At 34.7% G+C, this 21995-nt stretch overlaps 1 protein-coding gene and 1 non-coding gene across 2 annotated transcripts in view; one reads left to right on the forward strand and one right to left on the reverse strand.

Annotated features, from left to right (window-relative positions):
• Positions 1-21995, reverse strand: part of DNAJC1 (DnaJ heat shock protein family (Hsp40) member C1) — a 226776-nt gene that overhangs the window by 163361 nt on the left and 41420 nt on the right. The gene's annotated exons all lie outside the window — the stretch shown is intronic.
• LOC125171365 (U6 spliceosomal RNA) lies at positions 17312-17418 on the forward strand. Its single transcript, XR_007154284.1, has one exon. It is a non-coding gene; the product is annotated as a U6 spliceosomal RNA (small nuclear RNA).

Below are 21995 nucleotides of genomic sequence, written 5' to 3' on the forward strand. Positions count from 1 at the left end.
TAATCTGCCCAATGTTACACAGGTAGTAAGTGGCAAAAAATTTCTTGCCAGAAATTTGGTCTCACCTCCCATGGTACCTCTTCTAGAATTAAAGACTTTTCTGCATATCCTATGGCCACTCCTTGGTTATCTTCTTTTTTTAATTTTTTTATTTTTTTAATGTTTATTTATTTTTGAGAGAGAGAGATGGAGAGTGAGCAGGGGGAGGGGGGCGCAGAGAGAGAGAAACACACACAGAATCCAAAGCAGGCTCCAGGTTCTGAGCTGTCAGCACAGAGCCTGATGCGGGGCCCAAATCCACAAGCCATGAGCTGAAGTCAGACGCTTCCTCGACAGAGCCACCCAGGCGTCCCTTGGTCATCTTCTAATGTAAGATATCCTATATACGTCAAAATGGAGGCAGTTATCTCTGGGAATCGGAAAAACAAGATTACTAATGATCTGATACAGCTCAACTCAGAGATGTTTAAACTGTATGTGTTGCTCCCTGTGAACCATTCTTCTAGAGACAGATGTACTAATGTAAAAGAAAAAGTTCTCACCTAATGTATTTATGTATAGACCTGGTAGGCTTGCTGTTTGATTGGGACAGAGCTCACAGAAATTTTACTTATATTCTAGATCCTATCAGAACTAGCCCCTTTGCATTCATTACAATGTTTATGATGAAGACAGGTGTGAACATAACTAAGCCATTTAGTAGTTATGTGGTTTTGGAGAATTTTTCGGCTGTAAAATGTAAAAAAGATTGCTGGGATGTTTAAATGATAATACGTATGAATGACGTGCTTATTATGGTATGTGGCAGCAGTGCCAAGGAAGTGAAAATTATTATTATAACACGTAGGCTAGAAAGTCACGATTTATCCTTCATTTTTACACTTGGCAAATCTGACTGGAAGTTACTTTGGATTTGTGCTTTAAACCACAAGAACTAGGGAACTGAGCAGAGTAAAATGGATTTGGAGATTTCTTATTTTTTGATTTGTTTGACATTTATTGAATACCTACTACGTGCAAGCATTGAGGATACAGTGATGAACAAAACATAACGTCTATTCTTATAAAAGTTTGACAAAGAGCATTGTGAAATCACTGCCTAGGTGACCTAAGAGAGATTTATTTTACTTTCTAGTGAAGATTGGCAAACTTTTTCTGTAAAGGTTGGATAATAAATATTTGAGGCTTTGCAGGCCAAAGGGTCTCGTTCCAACTATTCAGCTCTGCCACTGTAGTGAGGAAGCAGCCACAGAGAATACAAAAACAAATGCGTGGGGCAGTGTCCAAACAAAATTTTATTTTCAAAAACAGGTAGCAGCAGGCTTTCAGCCATGGGCTGGACTGTAGTTTGTTCACCTCTGATTTATATCAGTGGATTGCCCATAATTTAATTGATTCTATTTACGCTCATCTCACAAATGTGAGACCCACCTATTTTTAGGTCTGCTAGGCTGTAGAAAAACACATGACTAATTAATCAAAACAAAAATCAGAAGACCTTATCCAAGATCTGACCAAAGAAAACTCTTCTTAATAAAACTTTCTATTGTCTTCAAAAAACACAAGGATATTAAATCCAATATATTTGGCTATCAGATTCAGCAAGGAGAAAAGACCACAGTTACCCAAACTATGTATTTAGGCACAAAACTGAGGGACTTCAAACTCTGGTTGACATCTAGAAATCTTAATTTGTGTAGTGTTACTACAGAAGATCAACTGTCTCAAAGTTAGTAATTCCATGTAATCTTTCTGACTTGGTCATTTTCACATTCGGTACTACTGATTAAAAGCTCACTAAATGAAGTCTTAATAAGAACTCTGTCCTCTTTATTCTGGCCTTTGCACTTAAATTTATTAGTCAACAGAGTCCACCCCCTCCACCCTCTTCCGCCAAAAAGCCATCAAACACACACACACACACACACACACACACACACACACACACGCCTAGACATAAATGCAATTACCATGAAAAGAACTAAATAATAGAGACACTGAGAAGAAATCTCTGGTCAGTGGACTGGGAAAATAAGGCAGGAAACTTATACATACTAAGATATGTATTCACATCTTCAGGACCATGGGATTTTAGAACAGGTGCATATAAAATTCAAAATAACTTGAAAAAGGAAAATGTTTTAAAAATAAATAATGATTGGGGCGGCCAGGTGGCTCAGTCGTTAAATGCATAACTTCGGCTCAGGTCGCGATCTCAAAGTTTATGGGTTCGAGCCCTGTGTCAGGCTCTTTGCTGACAGCTCAGAGCCTGGAGCCTGCTTAGGATTCTGTGTCCCCTTCTTTCTCTGCCCATCCCCCACTCATCTCTGTCTCTCTTTCCCTTTCTCAAAAAATGAATAAACATTTAAAAAATTTGATAAAAAAATAAAGATAAATAATAATTTCCATGGCAAAAATAAATAAATAGCATAGAATAAAGTAAGTTTTCTTCACGATAAATTTTAAGTCTGGGCTTCTATGGCTAATCTACAAAAGAAGCAGGGAGAAGCTTTGGGTTCTGCTATAAATCTGTTAAAGTCGATTGCTTTTAGAGAAATCTACTGAAATTTATATAACATGATAGTTTTAATAGATTTTTCTTAGCATTAAACTCTACATAGGAACCAATGATAGGTTAGGCTGTATAAAAATCCTTTGGGAGTCAAGGTCAGTAAAAATGATTTGTTGACAAATCAGATAATTCCTAGTACAGTAAAAGAGGAATACTGCCCTCTCATTTTTAACTTGTACCAAAACACATTTGGATTAATAACATGTTTATTTAAGTTGGCCACACCTCTGCTCTCTCCACAGGATTAAAAAAGTAAGCATTCTCTAAATGTAGGTTAAAAAAAAATTGCAGCCTCAAGAAACAGCTGCTTCTGATATCTAATTACTGGGGGACTGACTTGGCAGGAAGACCAGATCAACTATTCGCAAAACAAAATTATCACTTCTGGTAACCAGATTAGTTATCTTAGACTACATTTTGCAACTAGTTCCTGTTGAAGAGGAAGTCTTTTTAACAAGTCAATGGCAGGTGAAAAAAAGTGGAAGGGATAGTTCAGTATTAAAGAGATTTGAAAGACAGAACAATCAAATGTAATGTATGGACCTTGTTTGGTCTCTGATTCAAACAAAACCAAGGTGAAAATTGACATTTTGAGACAACTGGGAATATGTGACTAAGAACTACATACTAGGTGCTACTAAGGAATTATTATTAATTTTATTGGCTAGATGATTATATCATGACTATTTAACAAAATATCTTTATCTAAAAGAGGCATGTCATAATGTCGATATTCATTTTTAAATACTTCAGAAGAAAAAAAAAGGATAATGTGGCAAATGCTGAAATCTTAAAGAAGGCATATGGGAGATTAAATTATTCTGCTTCTGTGTATGTTTTTAAATATCCTTAATAAAAAAAAAACCCAAAATCATAATGGTAAGCAATAAATCATGCAATATATAGTTAAATCTATTACAATTGGTTGCTTTATGTATTTAATAAGTGTTCTTGAAACAGAAGAGATATGCCATAAGAGACAAACTATTAGCAACCAAGAATTAAAAAAAAAAAAAAGGACAAGTAAAGAGGGAAAGAAGGATAAGTAGTGAAACAAAAGCTATTATTATATTTTGATCCACAAGAGAAATATAGATTTTATTATCATTTTTAAAAATGAGAAGGTAGCCACCAAAAACTTCCAAATTAGCAGAAAAAAAATTTTGCTAACCAACAATAGCAAGTAAAAAACAAAAAAGTATCATAAATATTATAGACAAAATAAGAATAAAAAAATCAAACATTAATTTCTCAGAAAATATAAACATATATTGAATTCCATTATCAAAATACAAACGATCATCAAATTGAGTTAAAAACAAAACCAAGGGTAGCTCAGTTGGTTAAGTGTCCGACTCTTGACTTTAGCTCAGGTCATGACCTCATGGTTCGTGGGTTCGAGCCCTGCATTGGGCTCTGTGCTGACAGTGCAGAGCCTGCTTGGGAATCTCTCTCTCTCCCCTTCTCTCTCTCTGTCCCTCCCCTGCTGGCGGTCATGCTCTCATGCTCTCATGCTTTCTCTCTCAAAATAAATAAATAAACTTAAAAAAAGACTGCCTTTAAAAACAAACAAAACAAAACCCGAAAGACTTTTGAAACCAGAGATAAAGACAAAAGTAAACAAAAGAAAAGCAAGAGTGTTGACATTATTATCAGAAAAATTGGAACTTAAGGTCAAAATTAACCACAAAGAGTGGTAGTAGGTAATGATAAAAGGCATATAACCAACTGAAAAGTTAAAATAGTCATAAACTTTTATGCTCCAAACAACCCAAAATCCATATACATAAGAGCAAAAACTCCCAAACTTCATAAAAATAATCATGGGTAGAAGATTTTAATATACCTTTTACAGAACTTGACATAAGTGAACCAAAAATAAGCACAGTTATAAGGAATTTGAGTGATTAAAAAAAAAAACTTTAAGATGCTTATACTTTGCATAGATATAAACATACAAACATACATATAAACAAAACAGCACAACGCCCCAAATCCAAGCTCAGAAATTTAAAAAAACAGTAATGAATTTGGTCACAAAGAAAGTCTTAATTCTAAAAAGTGATTTTTACAGCTCACATTTTAAAATAACAATCAAATAACTATCAGTGTCAAATATGACAAAAAAAAAACCTCAGCTGTTTACAGATTTAAAAAAAACAGATTTATGAAAGCAAATTAAAAGTTGAAATTATGTACATATTGCCTAGAAATTAATGAAAAGGAAAATATTCAACATCAAAGCCTCAGAGAGCTATAGCTCTACTTTGAGGGAAATATATGTAACTTTAAATGCTATTATTAACAGGGTAAACTGAAAATGAATAGACCAAGTGCCCAACCTAAGAAAGTAGAAAAAAATAACAATACACAAAAGAAAATAGGAATAATCATAAAAGCTGAAAGCAGTGAAACAAAAAAGGAAAAAAGGCAGTTCTTTGGAAAGACGAACAAAACGTACCAGGGAGTGACTCACTAGTCACTCAAAACCTCAGTCTCTATATCTTGAAAATGGTCACATATCAACTTTCCTTTCCTTTCCTCTATTTTTCAATAGCAGGTTGAATGATCTCATCTGAAAGCTCAGCCCAGACAACTTCTAGATATAACAGTGAACATTTAACATCTGTTGTTCACCTAATGCAGTTTTGCATTTATTCCCTTTTAGAGACAGGCTGGCATTTAAACAGCCACATGTGGCTAAAATGAAGAAATCAGGAGACTATAGACACTGGTGAGGATGTGGAGAAACGGGAAACCTCTTGCACTGTTGGTGGGAATGCAAACTGGTGCACCCATTCTGGAAAACAGTGTAGAGGTTCCTCAAAAAATTAAAAATAGATCTACCCTACGACCCAGCAATAGCAGTACTAGGAATTTACCCAAGGGATACAGGAGTGCTGATGCATAGGGGCCCATGTTCCCCAATGTTTATAGCAGAGCTTTCAACAATAGCCAAATTATGGAAAGAGACTAAATGTCTATCAACTGATGAATGGATGAAGAAGGTGTGGTTTATATATACAACGGAACAGTATGCGGCAATGAGAAAGAATGAAATCCTGCCATTTGCAGCAACGTGGATGGAACTGGAGGGTATTATGCTAAATGAAATAAGTCCGTCAGAGAAAGACAGATACCATACGTTTTCACTCATATGTGGATCTTGAGAAACTTAACAGAAGAACATGGTGGGTAGGGAAGGGGGAAAAGTTACAAACAGAGAGGGAGGGAGGCAAACCATAAGAGACTCTTAAATACAGAGAACAAACTGAGGGTTGATGTGGCAGCGGGGAGAGGGGAAAGTGGGTGATGGGCACTGAGGAGGGCACTTGTTAGGATGAGCACTGGGTGTTGTATGGAAGTCAATTTGACAATAAATTATATTAAAAATAAATAAATAAATAAATAGCCACATGTGGCTGCTGGCTAACTGTACTTGACAATGCATTTCTAGAGCACCTTCTCATATTACAGGAGATAGAAAGCAAAAAACTAGAAGTGAGATGGATCTGGCCAGCAGATGCACTCGGATACAGAATGCAGAAATGAGGTAAAGACCACTTGGCAAACAAGGTTAAGGGTTTTTCGACGACAGTATGAGTAAAGATCCTAGTATTTAACCACTAGCTTCAGGAACGCTGGGCACGTCTCTGAGTGAGGTGGGTGTAGGTCTGGAGCTGGCACAAGTTGCAGTGGCTAACTGGTCATGAAAGTGTCCTGATCATGGTGATTCCCAATTGTGGCAATCATAGTACAGTTCAAGTAAGAGATACAAGAGAGTGGCAATGAGTTTACCTTGGGTAACCTGTGGGGAAAAGAGAAGGAAGACTCTGAAAGAGAAGGAAAGAGAAGGAAGAAATGATATTGAAGAACTTCCACTGATAAATGAGATCGAGGTTCAGTGTAAATGACAGATGACTTGTAGGTGTCAGACTTGCACAAGTAAGGATACTGGTGCCATTGGCAGAAACAGGGAATACTGGAGGAGGACTGGATGCGCAGAGAAGACCGTGAGTTTGCTGAGCAGAAGGTGCCTTTGAAATAATCAGATGCAACTACCGATTAAGCACCTGGATACATAGGTCTGAAGCTCAAAGTAGTTTGTGCGAGCTATAGAAATTTAGTTGGACAAGAAGAAAAATCAAACTATGAATAACATTGCTTAAAGAAGAAAGTATGGAGTGGTAAGATATGAAGGCCTCAATAAGTATAAAAAATGTAAATAATTAGTGGCAGAGAACCAGAGGCAGGCAGAAAGTCAGAAAGAAGAGAGTGTAGTTTTATTTCAAGAATAAAAGAATGGTTGAGAAGGATCCAGTTGAGAGAAGAATTTAAACACAGGTGAATAGGGGATAACTGAGCGTATGCTTCCAGAGTGGGTGGGAGCAGAGCAAGGGATAAAATTCAAATTATGAGAAAAAGACTGGCCTTCAAAGCAGGGACATCTCCAACAGCAAGGAGAGGGCAGATGTAGGAATAAGTCTGTAGGTGGGCCGTGGGCAGCTGAAAGCATCTGAATGTAAATGTTATAAATCTTGATGATATATAAATCCCATTGGTAATAAAAGTTGGAAAGGGAATTCTTTGCTTGAATTAACAAGAATGAGGGTATAACCTGAAGGTATAGAGTTCTTTTAGGCTTGAACTCTTTTTAAAAAAATTGTTTAATGTTTGTTTATTTTTCAGAGAGAGAGAAGCAGAGCACAAGTTGGGGAAGGGCAAAGAGAGAGGGAGACACAGAATCTGAAGCAGGATCCTGGCTCTGAGCTATCAGCCCAGAGCCCAATGTGGGGCTCAAACTCAAAAGCTGTGAGATCATGACCCGAGCCGAAGTCGGCTGCTTAACCAACTGAGCCCCCCAGGTGCCCCTAGCCTTGAACTCTTCATCAGAGGTAGCAGGAAGGTCACACTAAGGGGAAAAAATGGACAGGTGGATACGGAGAAGACAGAACTAGTAATGGTCTGTAAATTTTCTCTAGCTGTTCTTTAAAAAGAAGGACTGGGGTGCCTGGGGGCGCTCAATTGGCTAAGCTCAGGTCATGATCTCGCAGTTTGTAAGTGAGCTCAAGCTCCGCATCAGGCTCTGCACTGACAGTGTGGAGCCTGCTTGGGATCCTCTGGTTCCCTCTCTCTCTGCCACTCCCCTGCTTGAGCTCTGTCTCTCAAAAATAAATAAGCATTCAAAAAATAAATAAAAGAAGGTCTGAAGTATGTAGTGGTATGTCTACATTTAACTTAACCCTTTTTTCTACGTTAGTGTTTCTTCATATTTCCAGTTTTATGCAAAATAACTGATAATTTAGTAACTTGAGAAGTGACATGTGAAAAATCAAAATTATACTAGACAATCACTGAATAAAATGATCAGTAAATTCAAGTTCCCAGCTTTTCTCCCTACATATTACATAGAGAAAAAGATAATATTTTACAATCTATATATTTATATCCAAATGGCCAACAAACACATGAAAAAGGACTCCATTTCATTCACCACTGGGGAAAAGCAAATTAAGGCCACAGCGAGATACCACTATGTACCTATCAGAACGGTCAAAATTAAAAAGATAATTTTTTAATCTTTATAAAACGAAACAATAAAAGACTTTTCTTTTTATAAAGGTAATATCAAGTGTTCACACAAGTATGGAGAAACTACACCATCAAACCACAGCTAGAGGGAGAATAAACTAGCACCACCATTTGAATACTGGCAATACCTACTACAGTTGCATATACACACATCCTATGATCAAGCAACTTCATTCCTAGGTGCATACCCATATGCTCATCAAAAGACATCTGCAAAAATGTTCATACATGTACTGTTCATAACAGCTCCAAATTGGAAACAACCTAAATATCCATCAACAATAGAATGGATAGGGGGCATCTGGGTAGCTCAGTCGGTTAAGCATCCAGCTCTTGATTTCGGCTCAGGCCATGATCTCAGGGCTGTGACTTTGAGCCCCACATCTGGCTCTGTGTTGACAGCACAGAGCCTGCTTGGGATTCTCTGTCTCCCTCTCTCTCTGCTCCTCCTCCCCTCACACACACTCACGCGTGCGCTCTCTCTCTCTCAAAATAAATAAACATTAAAAAAAAACCAGTAGGCTGGGTAAATAAATTGGGGTACCTTCAAACAATGAAAATGCATAGACAGCAATAAGTAGGAGTAAAACGTTTGCTCTACACAACAGCATTGATGAATTTTGAGTTTTATGAGCCTATTGAACAAAAGAAGCCAAGCAATCATAGTATATACTGTGTGATTCTGTGTATACAGATTTTATTTTATTTTTTTTTTAATTTTTTTAATGTTTATTTATTTTTGAGACAGAGAGAGACAGAGCATGAATGGGGGAGGGGCAGAGAGAGAGGGAGACACAGAATCTGAAACTGGCTCCAGGCTCTGAGCTGTCAGCACAGAGCCCGACGCGGGGCTCCAACTCACAGAACGTGAGATCATGACCTGAGCTGAAGTCGGCCGCTCAACCGACTGAGCCACCCAGGCGCCCCTACAGATTTTATTTTAAAGATAAAACTAATTTATGGTGTTATACAGCAGGATAGTGACTACCGAAGGAGAGTAAACGAGGGAGCACAAGGCAGCGGGGGTGGGGGGGGTGGGGGGGGGGGAGGTGGGAGGTATTCTGGAAGGCTGGTAACATTCTATTTCTTGACCTTGGTCATTACACAGATGGATTTAGTTGTGAAAACTCATCCAACTAAATACTTACGATTTTTGCATTTTTCTGAATGTATCAATTTGTGCATTTCAGTAAAAACTTTACTTCAGAAAACTGTATCTGTTAAACTACTTTGGTAGATCTGACTCTCCAAATGAGCTCCTTAAAGAAATAGCAACAATCGAAAAGAAAAGAAAATATATAACCTCCACATTTAAGCAACTTCTCTTCCAAAGAAAAAAAAGGCAAAAGATATCACATGCAAATTAAACAAAAACTTTCTACCAACCAGCTTCATTCCATAGCATCATCTGATCTTCCCCCCTTTCCTTATCCTGAGTAAACAAACAAAGAAAAAAAGAAAAAAAACCTCATTTGTAGCTTTCCATGAGATAAAACGGTATGAGATGATACCTGATTTATTCTTCCTCTTTGCTCTGTGCTTACTTTTAGGACTGTAGCCAGAGAAGAATTTTGCAGTAATTTATCTTCCCTGTTGCAGGGTAGTTGTAATTTCTATGACTTAGGAAACAAACAGGCAAGTAATAAAAGAAAATCAGTATTAGTGTATACTTTGATACTATGTATCTTTCCTATACATTTTAGCAGCTCCTGAAGCCAAGAATTTTCAAAGTCTTGTTTCCCCAGGGGCATTTTATTATGCAATATCTTCTTATAGATTATTCCATGATCATTATGTTCTAGTCAGGGTCTGATAGTTCTCCGTGAAAAAAAATCTTAAGTATTTTACTTTAGCATATTTGTCAATACTCTACTTGTTTACCAAACTGTCATCGAATTATTTGTAATAATTTGTAAGTCCATCTTTGTAGAAATTACAAAAGAAAGAAAGCAAATATCGGCTATTAAATTCCAAGTTCTGTTTCATCTATATTTCCAAGAATTAGTACGCGGCCTGAATGGGCTGGGGGGATTATGAACAGTTGCAACAGAAAATGATTGTGAAAGACGAGGAAGACCTTAGTGGTCTGTAGACAGAGAATTTGATGTGATCTGAGGAATGTGATCTGATGTGAACTGAGAGGCAAAGTAAAAACAAAAGGATGCTAGAAGTACCTAAAAGATTGAAGAATTTAGTAATGCTGGTTGCTAGGAAGAGAAAACGAGGTAAGAAAAAAGGCTATTGCAATGAACACTTACTTAAGCAAAACCATAATCGAATTTGAACAAAATCAACCTAGTTCTAACCACTGGTCATCAAGCAAAATCACACAAGACACAAGCACAATAAAAGTATGCTGTGTATTATTCCATAAAGTAATATGGAATATTAACTCTCCTAATTACCAAGGTAACCCCAAAGGTTTAGAGGACTGAATAACCTAGTTTGGTGTTAGAAAGCAATCACTTCTTGAAACATGGGTACTTCAAAACAAAATAGGATATAACCCTTGTGAATCTGGAAATGGTTTTAAATCATTTATCAAGTCAGTTAAAAGTAGAGAATGAAAAAAAAAAAAAAGAAGAATACTCAAATCCAAAAATTATTTCAACAATGTATTCCTGGTTCTAATACATGGGTAACATGAGGGAAAAAAGAACCTTCATTCTTAAACTGGTTAGGATTATCTCACTTCTCTTCTGGGAATTTTAACTATTTCTGTTTTTTGTTTGTTTTGTTTTGTTTTTAAGCAGTAAACAGAAAAGACAGAAAAGAAAAACCATAACATGCCTCCAGATTTAAAAACTTTTAACTATTGAAGGTGAGCAAAAGGTTTAAAAATGTATTGCCTGCAATGCAACTGGTGGAGTCTGACCTCTCACTGAAAGATACAATTTCTTTCAGCTACTCTTCCAAGTTAATCAAATGTGCTTTAGTAATATTAATTTTCTAGAAAGTCTCCAATTGGGAAAGAGTGGAGAATGAAGCTGAGATAAGTGGCATTTTAAAGAACAGGTGCTCTTAACTTGTCCTAAGTTTCTTTTGAACTTACAGGGATTCCTAATGTGCACTACAGGTCACCAAACACAATCTGCCTAGAATGAGAAATTTTCCATGTTGAGTCTATCACTACCGATTTGGAGATCACTGTGATACCATATTAAGTGCTTCTTAGAGTCAGTATTCTGCCATTTATTTTGTTCCTAAAATTATTATGTGCAGGGTTTCTGATAGTCTTGAAAAGCAGTAAATATACAGAACGTTAAATGTTGACAGTTACAGACTGAACCACTAAAGACTACAAGTTGGTAAAGATATAACGACTGGTTAGTACTACTATTTTTATTATATCCCATTTCCTTGCATGACATTAGCGATATCTGAGAAATCAAACTAGTCTTCAAAAGTTAACACATTTCCATCCGAACCTGGAACAGATCTATTTTAAAGTCTGTACTTAAAATTAAAACAAAACCAACTTTTGCATATTATTATGGATTAAAACCACATTATCTGGAAAACGATTTAATTGAGAAGCTAACAAAACTGTGAATGATAATAACATTCACAGTTATCTGAGTAATTTAGGCTTACTTTGCTAATTATAACATACCCAGTTCTGTGAGGCTACATGCTTTTGCAGGGAACTTTATTAAGACAATATAAAACTTTTTAAGTCAAACCAAATTAATTTTTTAAAGATAAGTGAGTACTTACATTGATAACAAAACACTCTCCTTCTAAAACCTCAAGATAGTCCTAGATATGTAATAACTGTTTGTATACAAGAAATCAGTTTTCAATATTTTATTAAGTCTATATATCAGGTCTGGGATGAAAGCTTAAATCATAAAATACTACCTATCTTCATAATACAACAGTCTAACACATATCTATTATTGTATCTATTAAACTTTTCTTTTCACAGGTCATCTTCAGTTACATGAATTTACCTAGTTACTATTTTTATGCTACAGTTCAATTAATATGTTAGCAAGAGGCCTGAGAACACAGAGTTCTGTAAGGTATTATCAAAATATTTAAAAAATAAAATAGTATCTAGCTGATGTTTATAGAATAGATGAATAGAAGAGCTGCAAATTTTCTATGCAGTTCTTAACACTATTATTTCTTATTGATAACTAATTATTTCATTATCAATATGCCACAAAATGTATCTTACAAACATACATAATTATTCGCATAACATATAATCTACTCTACAGACTTTATACATACTTTGTCTTATATATTATGACCTTATTATTTAACATTCATTAATAAGCTATTAATTCATAGTGAAGTTACTTTTTTAGAAATCAACTAATTTTTTAAAGTTATTTTCAAAGTTCATTTTATTACACAATTGAAAATTAATTTAATCAGTGACTTTGGAGATAACATACACAAGTTTTGCAAATCATCACACCTATATTTGGATGCAAATAAATTTGTTCATAAGTCAGAGCTACTTTATTCAAGAGTATTAACATAAAACTTATAAAGAATACAGAAGATTAAATTCAGAGGGTTTACTCATTGATCTTTTGCTTTTTAGTTTAAATAAAAAGTTATGGTGTTATTACATGACAATCATATCTTTTTTTCTGCTTAATAATGAAAATTTTAGGGAAAGGGGATGGATCCAAGGCGAGGGACAACCCAAATAAATCATTTGTGTAGTACAACTTCATTAAAAGCCTTTTTTTCAGAAGAAAGTAAGCTCTGGAAAGTATTTCAATAGCTATTTAGGTAGCTTTATGATACAAGATAAAATGAAATAAATTATTTCACTATATATATATATATAAAATTTTATTTTTAAAAGCAAAATAAAATAGAAATTCTTTAATGCTAGAATAAATGAAAAGGATAAATAAAATTTTTTATTAAAATAAAGTAACAACTAGAGAGCCGAACTGTTTTTCTAGCTATTGTGTGATCATATTTTAGGTAGCAATGAAAGCTATCAAATATTAATGAAAAATCAAAACTTGAACAGAATGAAGACAAACAATATTAGAACACATATATAACTAATGGAATATAGAGTTGTTCAGACACATTTTAAGAATTGTCAAACAGAAGTTATATTCTTCAGTCTGTATTAATAACAGGAGCCTTATCTGCTTCTGTTGGTATATTAATATAATGTTTTGACAAATCAAAAGATTTGTATTAAGCACTATAATAACTGCTACATATTTTCTTGTGCTTGATATACTTGCAACATATAGTTTAATAAAAGTCTGTTAGGTATTCTACATTTCAGGAAAACTTATTAAAAAAAAATAGTTTACCAAAAGAAATAAGAGAAGTTTGATTATCCTTTTCTACTTGGTTAATTTTTATCTTATTGACATTGATAAAATTTACTGTTAACAATGTGTATAGTACTAACATTGAAAGTGAGTATATAATATTCGAGATATAATGCTAAGTGTAAATCAACCGGAATGCTTCATTGCAGGCTTTGGCATTACAACCAGTAAGATAAAGTAACATAAGTAAACTTTACTAGAGATGATACTACATAATGCCAACATACTGGTTAAAAATGGAGAAAATGCAATTCAGCAACCTCAACGTAAAATAAAGGAATTTTTCCTCCACCAAATTGAAGATAATTTTTAAATTTGTAGCAAATAACAACTGCATGCTTTACTCTTTTTCCTTTAAAAAGCTTTGACATGTGAAATTAACTTGATACATAACTGATTTTATTTCTTAGGGCAAGAACTTCAGAGAAATGGAGAATATTTCAGTTAACGTTTGTCAAGAGAGATTGCTCAAATTAAGTGAAGTTCAAACTTAACCATAACTATTTTAAATGGATTTATTTTAGGAGTAACTATAAGTACAAGGCTCTCATTTACAGATATTTGTAGTAGCTTAACAATTTTTTGGAGTTTTCCTATCTCTGAGAAATAGACTGTATCTTTTCAAAGTTCATTTTACTACACAATTGAAAACTAATTTAATCCAATTATATTTGTTTAGAAAGTATTAATAATAAAAGGAGATGGCTGAAAAATTATGAGATGTTTCTGAAATGTTTAAAACTTAGTAAGATAAATAAAGATAAGAAACAAAGCAGTACATGGCTTTCTTAGTAAGATAAGAAACAAATCTTAGTAAGATAAGAAACAAAGCAATACGTGGCTTTTTGGAAGACTGTTGCCACTAAGGTGATTAACAAGCAAATTACACCACAAATTCAGCTGACTTTATACACAACTTGAAATGAATTTATACCATATTTGCTTAGCCGTCCCCCCAAATTAACTGCTACAAACTCTATCATTACATGTAATTATAAAAAGTTACTGGCAACTACTCTACTTCAGTGAACTGCCTCAATAGAGAAAAATTTTATCAAGAAACTGAAGAATGGTAAAACCACCACAAATCATTTTTCATGCTTCTCATATGATTTCCCAGTTATACATTTTCTTTCCACATAAAACTACTATGTCATGTTAATGCCAGACTAAATATTACCCATGGTTTGCCTCTAACATTTGAGTGCTAAAAATACCAGTTATAAACCAACAGCACATATTTACTAAAACGTTTTATAAGACAGCAAAAATTAATCCAGGTTATGGTATACTAGTTGGAAGGTAAGAAAACTTACTATTCTTGTTTTGAGTTTTCTTGTTATTCCAAATGAATTAGAAACTAAAATCAACAGTGTACTGAGAATATTAACATCCATTTTTTCCCTAATAAAAATGACAACTTTATTCCCATGTATAGTGATAATGGATTCCTTATTTGGCTACAAAAGGTAAACATTTCTGATGAGAGTAAGAATAATTACTACTTAAAGAACATGTATGTATGTTCCGTAAAAGAATATTTTACATAAAATCTCCTAAATTTTGATTACATTAATTTCAACTTTTTTTAAACTTGGGGAATTGAGTTGGAAAAAAATATTTATGTTCTGTTAAGAGAATGTAACAATTAACAGTATAGATGATAATGTTTAATTAAGGGGCAATATTGATTTTAAGCACCTGATTTCCTACTAGTAAAGTGCTTTTTACTAACTGGTTAGATATGCAATCTCATTCTAATTAATACTAGGTTAGGAACATTTGACTAACATTTTTAACATACTTTTTCAACAAATACTAACAATGAAATAGAAATTTTAGACACTTAAATAGCCATGTTTTTAAATTATTGGTGGGCTTGGTGAATTAATTTCTCTACAAGTGACATATTCATCCTTAAATATCAGTTTTAGAAAAATCCATTCTGGATTCAACATAGTATCTAAAACAATATAAAATATGTATTTGGAAAGATACGGAAAATGTTCTCCCTTAGAAAGTACTGAAGCTCCATCTAGAGGCTTTTCCCCCTATTACTGTCACTTTCAATGTAAGTAATATCACCTAGAAATGTGAATAATATTAAAATGTCAGAGATTTCTTTTGTATCTACCTTTTTGTTATTCATAATGAGTTCGTGCCCTAACCTTCTTAGGGTTGCTGTAGCTCCATCACTGCCATCAAGTGGTAAAAAACTAAAACTGAACATTAAAAAAAAGGTGGGGGGAAAGAGGGCAAAAAAGACGGGAAAAACATTTATATACTCTATACCACTCACATACCTTTTTTGTTTCAAGAAATCAGTTTGTGGGTTTTTTTTTCCCCATTTATCATCTTAATCAAATTAAGGAGAAAATAAATTTGCCATCCGTTTCCAGAAAATGATAACACTATAGTCTGTAAATCTGAACTTTGCTGGATATTCTTTTGTTTGCAAGATATATAAAAATACCTTAAATCATGATGCAGTTTAATGATATATTTAATATAAGTACAGCTCATAAATTACTTCACTGACAGAGATAGCCGTGAGAAACACAAAGAATTATGATTAATGAATTTTATACTACAACAATTATGAAAAGAATAAAACCACGATATAACTTGAATAAGTATTTTCTATTTTTTCTAAAAATAATCTAGATTTTAATACATTCAATGCCCTCATTGTACTCTCAGGATGTACTCATAGCATTGCCTATGAATGGAGAAAGAGGAGAATAAGGGATTCAACACTAAGAAAAGAAAAAAAAAAACCCAAAAAATTAACACTGAGGCAACAAATCAGAAATATAATTCAATTCAAAATTATTTAATACCTTTCCTTCTTTTTATGAACACTTCCTTCCTGAATTATGTAATACGACTTAGGACTTTCAAAGAAACAAAACTACAGAACCAAAGAGAAAGACCAATGATAGACTGTCTCAGTTCAAGGGCTACCGCTCTGTGAAATGCATCATCACTCATGCACAATGCAAAAATGTTAAAAAAAAAAAAATTGTGTATGAAATAGAATGTGGGGACATAGTTAACTCAGTAAGTCTCATAATCATGTTTGGAAACTCCCCCAAATTGCTAAAATATGTGTTTATGATCCATTCTGTTTTATATATTTGTAACATGAACATTTCAGAATGCTAATTTTTTAAATTTTTTTTTTTAACATTTATTTATTTTTGAGACAGAGAGAGACAGAGCATGAACGGGGGAGGGGCAGAGAGAGAGGGAGACACAGAATCTGAAACAGGCTCCAGGCTCTGAGCAGTCAGCACAGAGCCCGACGCGGGGCTCAAACTCACATACCGCGAGATCGTGACCTGAGCCGAAGTCGGACGCCCAACCGACTGAGCCACCCAGGCGCCCCCAGAATGCTGATTTTATTCTTTTGACTAGATTTTCATTTTTACCATGACACTTATTTCTAAATCAGAGAAGTTGAAAAATTTCTTTGACTGCAGATATGAATCCACATTTAAATTAACAACAAAACAACAGCAGCCAACTATTATAGAGTTCCTACTCTGTGTCAGGCACCATTCCAAATTTTTCACATGTATTAAATAGCTTCTCAACAACCCTATGATAGGTACTATTAATATTATATAGATAAGGAAATTGAAGCCCAGAGAGGTTAAATAACCATCCACAGTCACACAGTAAGGAGAGGGCATAAGATATGAACCTAAGCAGTCTGCCTGGGGAGTCCTTACTCTTAACCATTTTCATATAAGGCAGTTTTTCTCAATCTTAGCACTTCTGACATTTTGGACTAGATAATTCTTCATTAAAGGGGTGCTGTTCAGTGCTCGCTTCGGCAGCACATATACTAAAATTGGAACGATACAGAGAAGATTAGCATGGCCCCCGCGCAAGGATGACGCTCAAATTCATGAAGCGTTCCATATTTTTTTTTAAAAAAAAGAGGTTACAGTGTAAGAGAGCCAAAGTGTAAGAGACTCTTAAAAACTGAGAACAAACTGAGGGTTGATGGGGGGTGGGAGGGAGGGGGGTGGGTGATGGGTATTGAGGAGGGCACCTTTTGGGATGAGCACTGGGTGTTGTATGGAAACCAATTTGACAATAAACTTCATATATTGAAAAAAAAAGGGCGGGTACTGTTCAGTGCATTTAGCAGCACCCCTGACCTCTACCACCATATGCCATTAGCATCACCTCTTCCCCCAAGAGGCAATAATCTAAAATGTCTCCCGACAATGCCAAAAGTCTAGGGGAGGAAGAGTAGGATTGCCCCCAGTTGAGAATCATTGATTAAGATTAATCACTGATTAATCTGTTATAACATTGCAGAAACAAATGGTGACCAATTTATCTGAAATTAGTTGTCCCTAATTTAAAATTATTTGCCACAACACAGAAATTTTTAAATCTACAGATGGGTTAGGATAGTAACACTCTTAAGTCTTACTGTTTAGGGGATAATGTGTCATATAATTAAAAACCATAATATGAGGGGCAAACCTCATAATGCAAGATTTACATAGGTAAACATGAAAATATTAGGCAAACATGAAAACAGTGAAGGAGATACATAAATTTCATACAAATTTATATAAGTAGTTACCTCTAGCAAAGGGACTAAGGGACAAAGTATGGGAATATCACTTTTTACTTTATATATTTTTGTATTGTGTTAAATTTTTTCAAACAGCATACTGTTTTTTTACCAAGTTTTTTAGAAACCAAATTTTAGGAAAAATTTTCTCTTTCTAAAATTAGCATTTCAGGAATGCTTATTAAATATGCTGTTTTCACTGGTTTTCCCATATTTCTCCCTATATATTCTATCTTACATGCTAACATAGAAAATATAATAAATACATGATAAAAATAATTGTACTTAATCAGGCCAAAAATACAAATTAGACAGTCACCCATGGGTTTGAAAGCTAGCAAACCAAATAATAATTAAGAGGACACTAGAGGTATATATTTTCAAGAGTGCTATTTAAAGATGTATATGACAGTGGGTGTAATTGTTTTTCAAACAATTCTTACTGATTTCTAAATTTTTTTGCAATAACTTTAACCACATACATTTTGCCAATCCCCAATTAGAGCAAGCTTTCTTCCCAATTATTTCTGATTATTCAGAAATCCTTTAAAGAAAGCACAGAGCCATTAAGCAAAGCACTTTCCTTGTATTAAAAAAAAAAAAAAAGAAAAGAAAAAAAAAGAACTCAGGGCACCAGGGTGGCTCAGTCGGTTAAGCATTCAACTTGATTTCAGCTCAGGTCATGATCTCACAGTTTGTGAGTTCAAGTCCCATATCAAGCTCTATGCTGACAGTAGGGAGCCTGCTTGGGATTCTTTCTCTCTCCCTCTCTTTCTGCCCCTCCCCCACATTCTCTTTCTCTCTCAAAATAAATACACTTAAAAAAAGAACTCCTAATTAATGTCTGCCCATTTGCATATTCCTTTGCTGGGCTTTGCTGTAATCTTCATTTTCATACAAATTATGCTACTTAAACTAGTTTTATCAAGGATTTGACTTATTATTAGAAACATTTAATTGAGAGGGATGCCTGGGTGGCTCAGTCGGTTAAGCCTGCAACTCTTGGTTTCTTCAGCTCAGGTCATGATCTCACTGTTTGTGAGTTCAAGCCCCACATTGGGCTTCGAGCTAGCAGCCCAGTCTGCTTGGGATTCTCTCTCTCCCTCCTCTGCTCACTTTCTGTCTCTGTCTCTGTCTCTCTCTCAAAATAAATAAATAAATTTTAAATAATAATAAAAAAAGAAACATTTAATTGAGAATACCATTATGGAAAACATACATCATTTTAACACATAAAATATATAAGTAGGGACCAGAAAGTAAAATATAATGAGATTAAAGTTTAACCAAAATATTCTCCATACAAGTATTGAAATATTAATCAGAATAACCAAGGAACGTGGGTTTTATTTTCCTTCTGGTGCATTTATATTTTCAACAGCTTTAAGTATAATTTACAAACCATAAAAGTCATCTGTTTTAAGTATACATGATTTTTTAGTAAATTTATAGAGTTGTACAACATTATTATAATTCCAGTTTTAAAATATTTCCAACCCCCCCCCCCCCAAATTTTCTCAAACCTATCTTTATGGATTTATTTGCCTTTTCTGGACATTTCATATATATGGAAGGGATGAAATTTTTCTAATATACTTCAGTATCAGATTTAACAGCAAAAAAAATATATTCTTTTTTGAGTGAAGATTTTGCAGTTGAAGTTCTTTCTAAAATTTATAGATGCTTTGCTCATTTGGTAAGGACAGTATAAACTAACTGAACTCCTTTGCCTTATTTACCTTCCCCCTTCTACTTCCTTTCTTCCATTTGCCAATTTTCACTGTAGTATTTAATGATCATCACTCAAAAAAAGCCACCATTGTTTAGTATAGTATACATGGAAGGTACGAGGAATGGCCTTTCCATATTGATTCCATTACATATCTTGATAGCTTAGCGAAAAGCAAAAGAAAACAGATGAACATAGACCCTTGAGATGTTCTAGTTTCTCCTAAATGTGAAATACATTTGAAAAAACCGTTCAGGTCTTTAATACAGGTCTTCTAAAATATGAATTCTGTCGCCAAATGCAATTTTATCACCAAACAGAATTCTATCATTCAAAAAATTCTCGTGTCACCCTTGACTCCACTGTCTCTCACAGTCCACCTCTAATTCACTAGCAAGTACTGATGTTTCTACACTCAAAAGTATATCAGAATTTGAACATTAACATCTCTGGCCAAGCTACTATCTTTTTTTGCTGGGATCATTACAAAATCCCCTAACACACTGTCTGACTTCAGCCCTTGCTTGGTCCCTTCCCTCAACCGTCTGTTTTCAGCACAGCAGCCAGATTAAAACAAAAAACAGATCCAGTCAAAAACCTCCAACAGCTTTCCATTTTCCTCAGATCAAAAGTCAAAGTCCTTGGTGGTTATCTCAGGAATTTCAATTAACGCTTAAACTTATAACAACCTAGTTTAACTCATAACAACCTATATAACCATTAAGCAATAACTGAAAAAGAAATTTTATTATTTTTATTTTTTAATTAAAAGTTTCTTTTTATGTTTATTCATTTCTTGAGGAAGACCGAGTACAAGCAGGGGAGGGGCAAAGAGAGAGGGAGACACAGAATCCATAGCAGGCTCCAGGCTCTGAGCTGTCAGCACAGAGCCTGAAGCAGGGGTCAAACTCGCGAACCGCGAGATCATGACCTGAACCGAAGTCAGATGCTTAACTGACTGAGCCACCCAGGTGCCCCTGAAAAAAATTAAAAGAAAAAAAAAGGGAGAATAAAAACAGTATACTACAAAAAAATCAACTAAATACAAAAACAGGGGAAACTGAAGAACAAAAAACATATAAGATACAGAAGCAAATAGCTTCAAAGGACACTACCCAAAGAGTGAAGAGACAACCACAGAAGAGGAAATATACTTGCAAATTGTATATTTGATAAGAGGTATATGTCCAGGATACATAAAGAAGTCCTACAACTCCAAAGCAAAAAGACTAATGATACTGTTAAAAAATGGGCAAAGGATTTGAACAGACATTTCTCCAAAGATGACATATAATGGCCAATAGGTGTATGAAAAGATGCTCAACATCACTAATAATTAGGGAACTATAAATCAAACCTATAATATATACTTCAAAACTCCCAGAATATAGTCTTTAAAAATGGAAAACAGTGGGGCGCCTGGGTGGCTCAGTCGGTTGAGCGTCTAACTTTGGCTCAGGTCATGGTCTCACCATTTGTGCGTTCGAGCCCCGTGTCAGAATTTGTGCTGACAGCTCAGAGCCTGGAGCCTGCTTCAGATTCTGTGTCTCCCTCCCTCTGTGCCCCTCCCCTGCTCATGCTCCATCTCTCTCTCTCTCTCTCTCTCTCTCTCTCTCTCTCTCTAAAAAGAAACATTAAAAAAATTTTTTTAGTGTAAGGATGTAGAGAAATTGAGACCTTTGTACATTGCTCATGAGACAGTAAAAGGATGCAGTCACTATGGAAACCAGCATGACAGTTTCTCAGAGAGTTAGATATCATGTTATGATGTGATTATCAAGTCCACTTCTCAGAATATTCCTCCAAGAATTGAAAACGGAGTCAAACATATCTGTGCACCAACGTCCATAGAAGCATTATTCACAATAGCCAAAAGGTGGAAACAACACAAATCCATCAAGAGATGAAATGATATATAATGGAATATTATTCAGCCAAAAAAAGCAATGAAGTCTGATAAATGCTATAGCGTGGATGAACCTTGAAAACATTATGCAAAATGAAATACAAATATTGTATGATTCCATCTATATGAGGTACCTAGAATAGGCAAATCCATAGGACAGAAAATACAGCAGAGGTTACCAAAAGCTGGGGGAAGGGGGATGGGAATTGGTGAAAAATATTTAGAAATAGATGGGGATTAGGGGTTTAGAACATTGTGAAGGTACTTAATGCTACCGA

The sequence above is a fragment of the Prionailurus viverrinus genome, chromosome B4 (genome assembly GCF_022837055.1).
Source record: "Prionailurus viverrinus isolate Anna chromosome B4, UM_Priviv_1.0, whole genome shotgun sequence".
Lineage (NCBI taxonomy): Eukaryota > Metazoa > Chordata > Mammalia > Carnivora > Felidae > Prionailurus > Prionailurus viverrinus.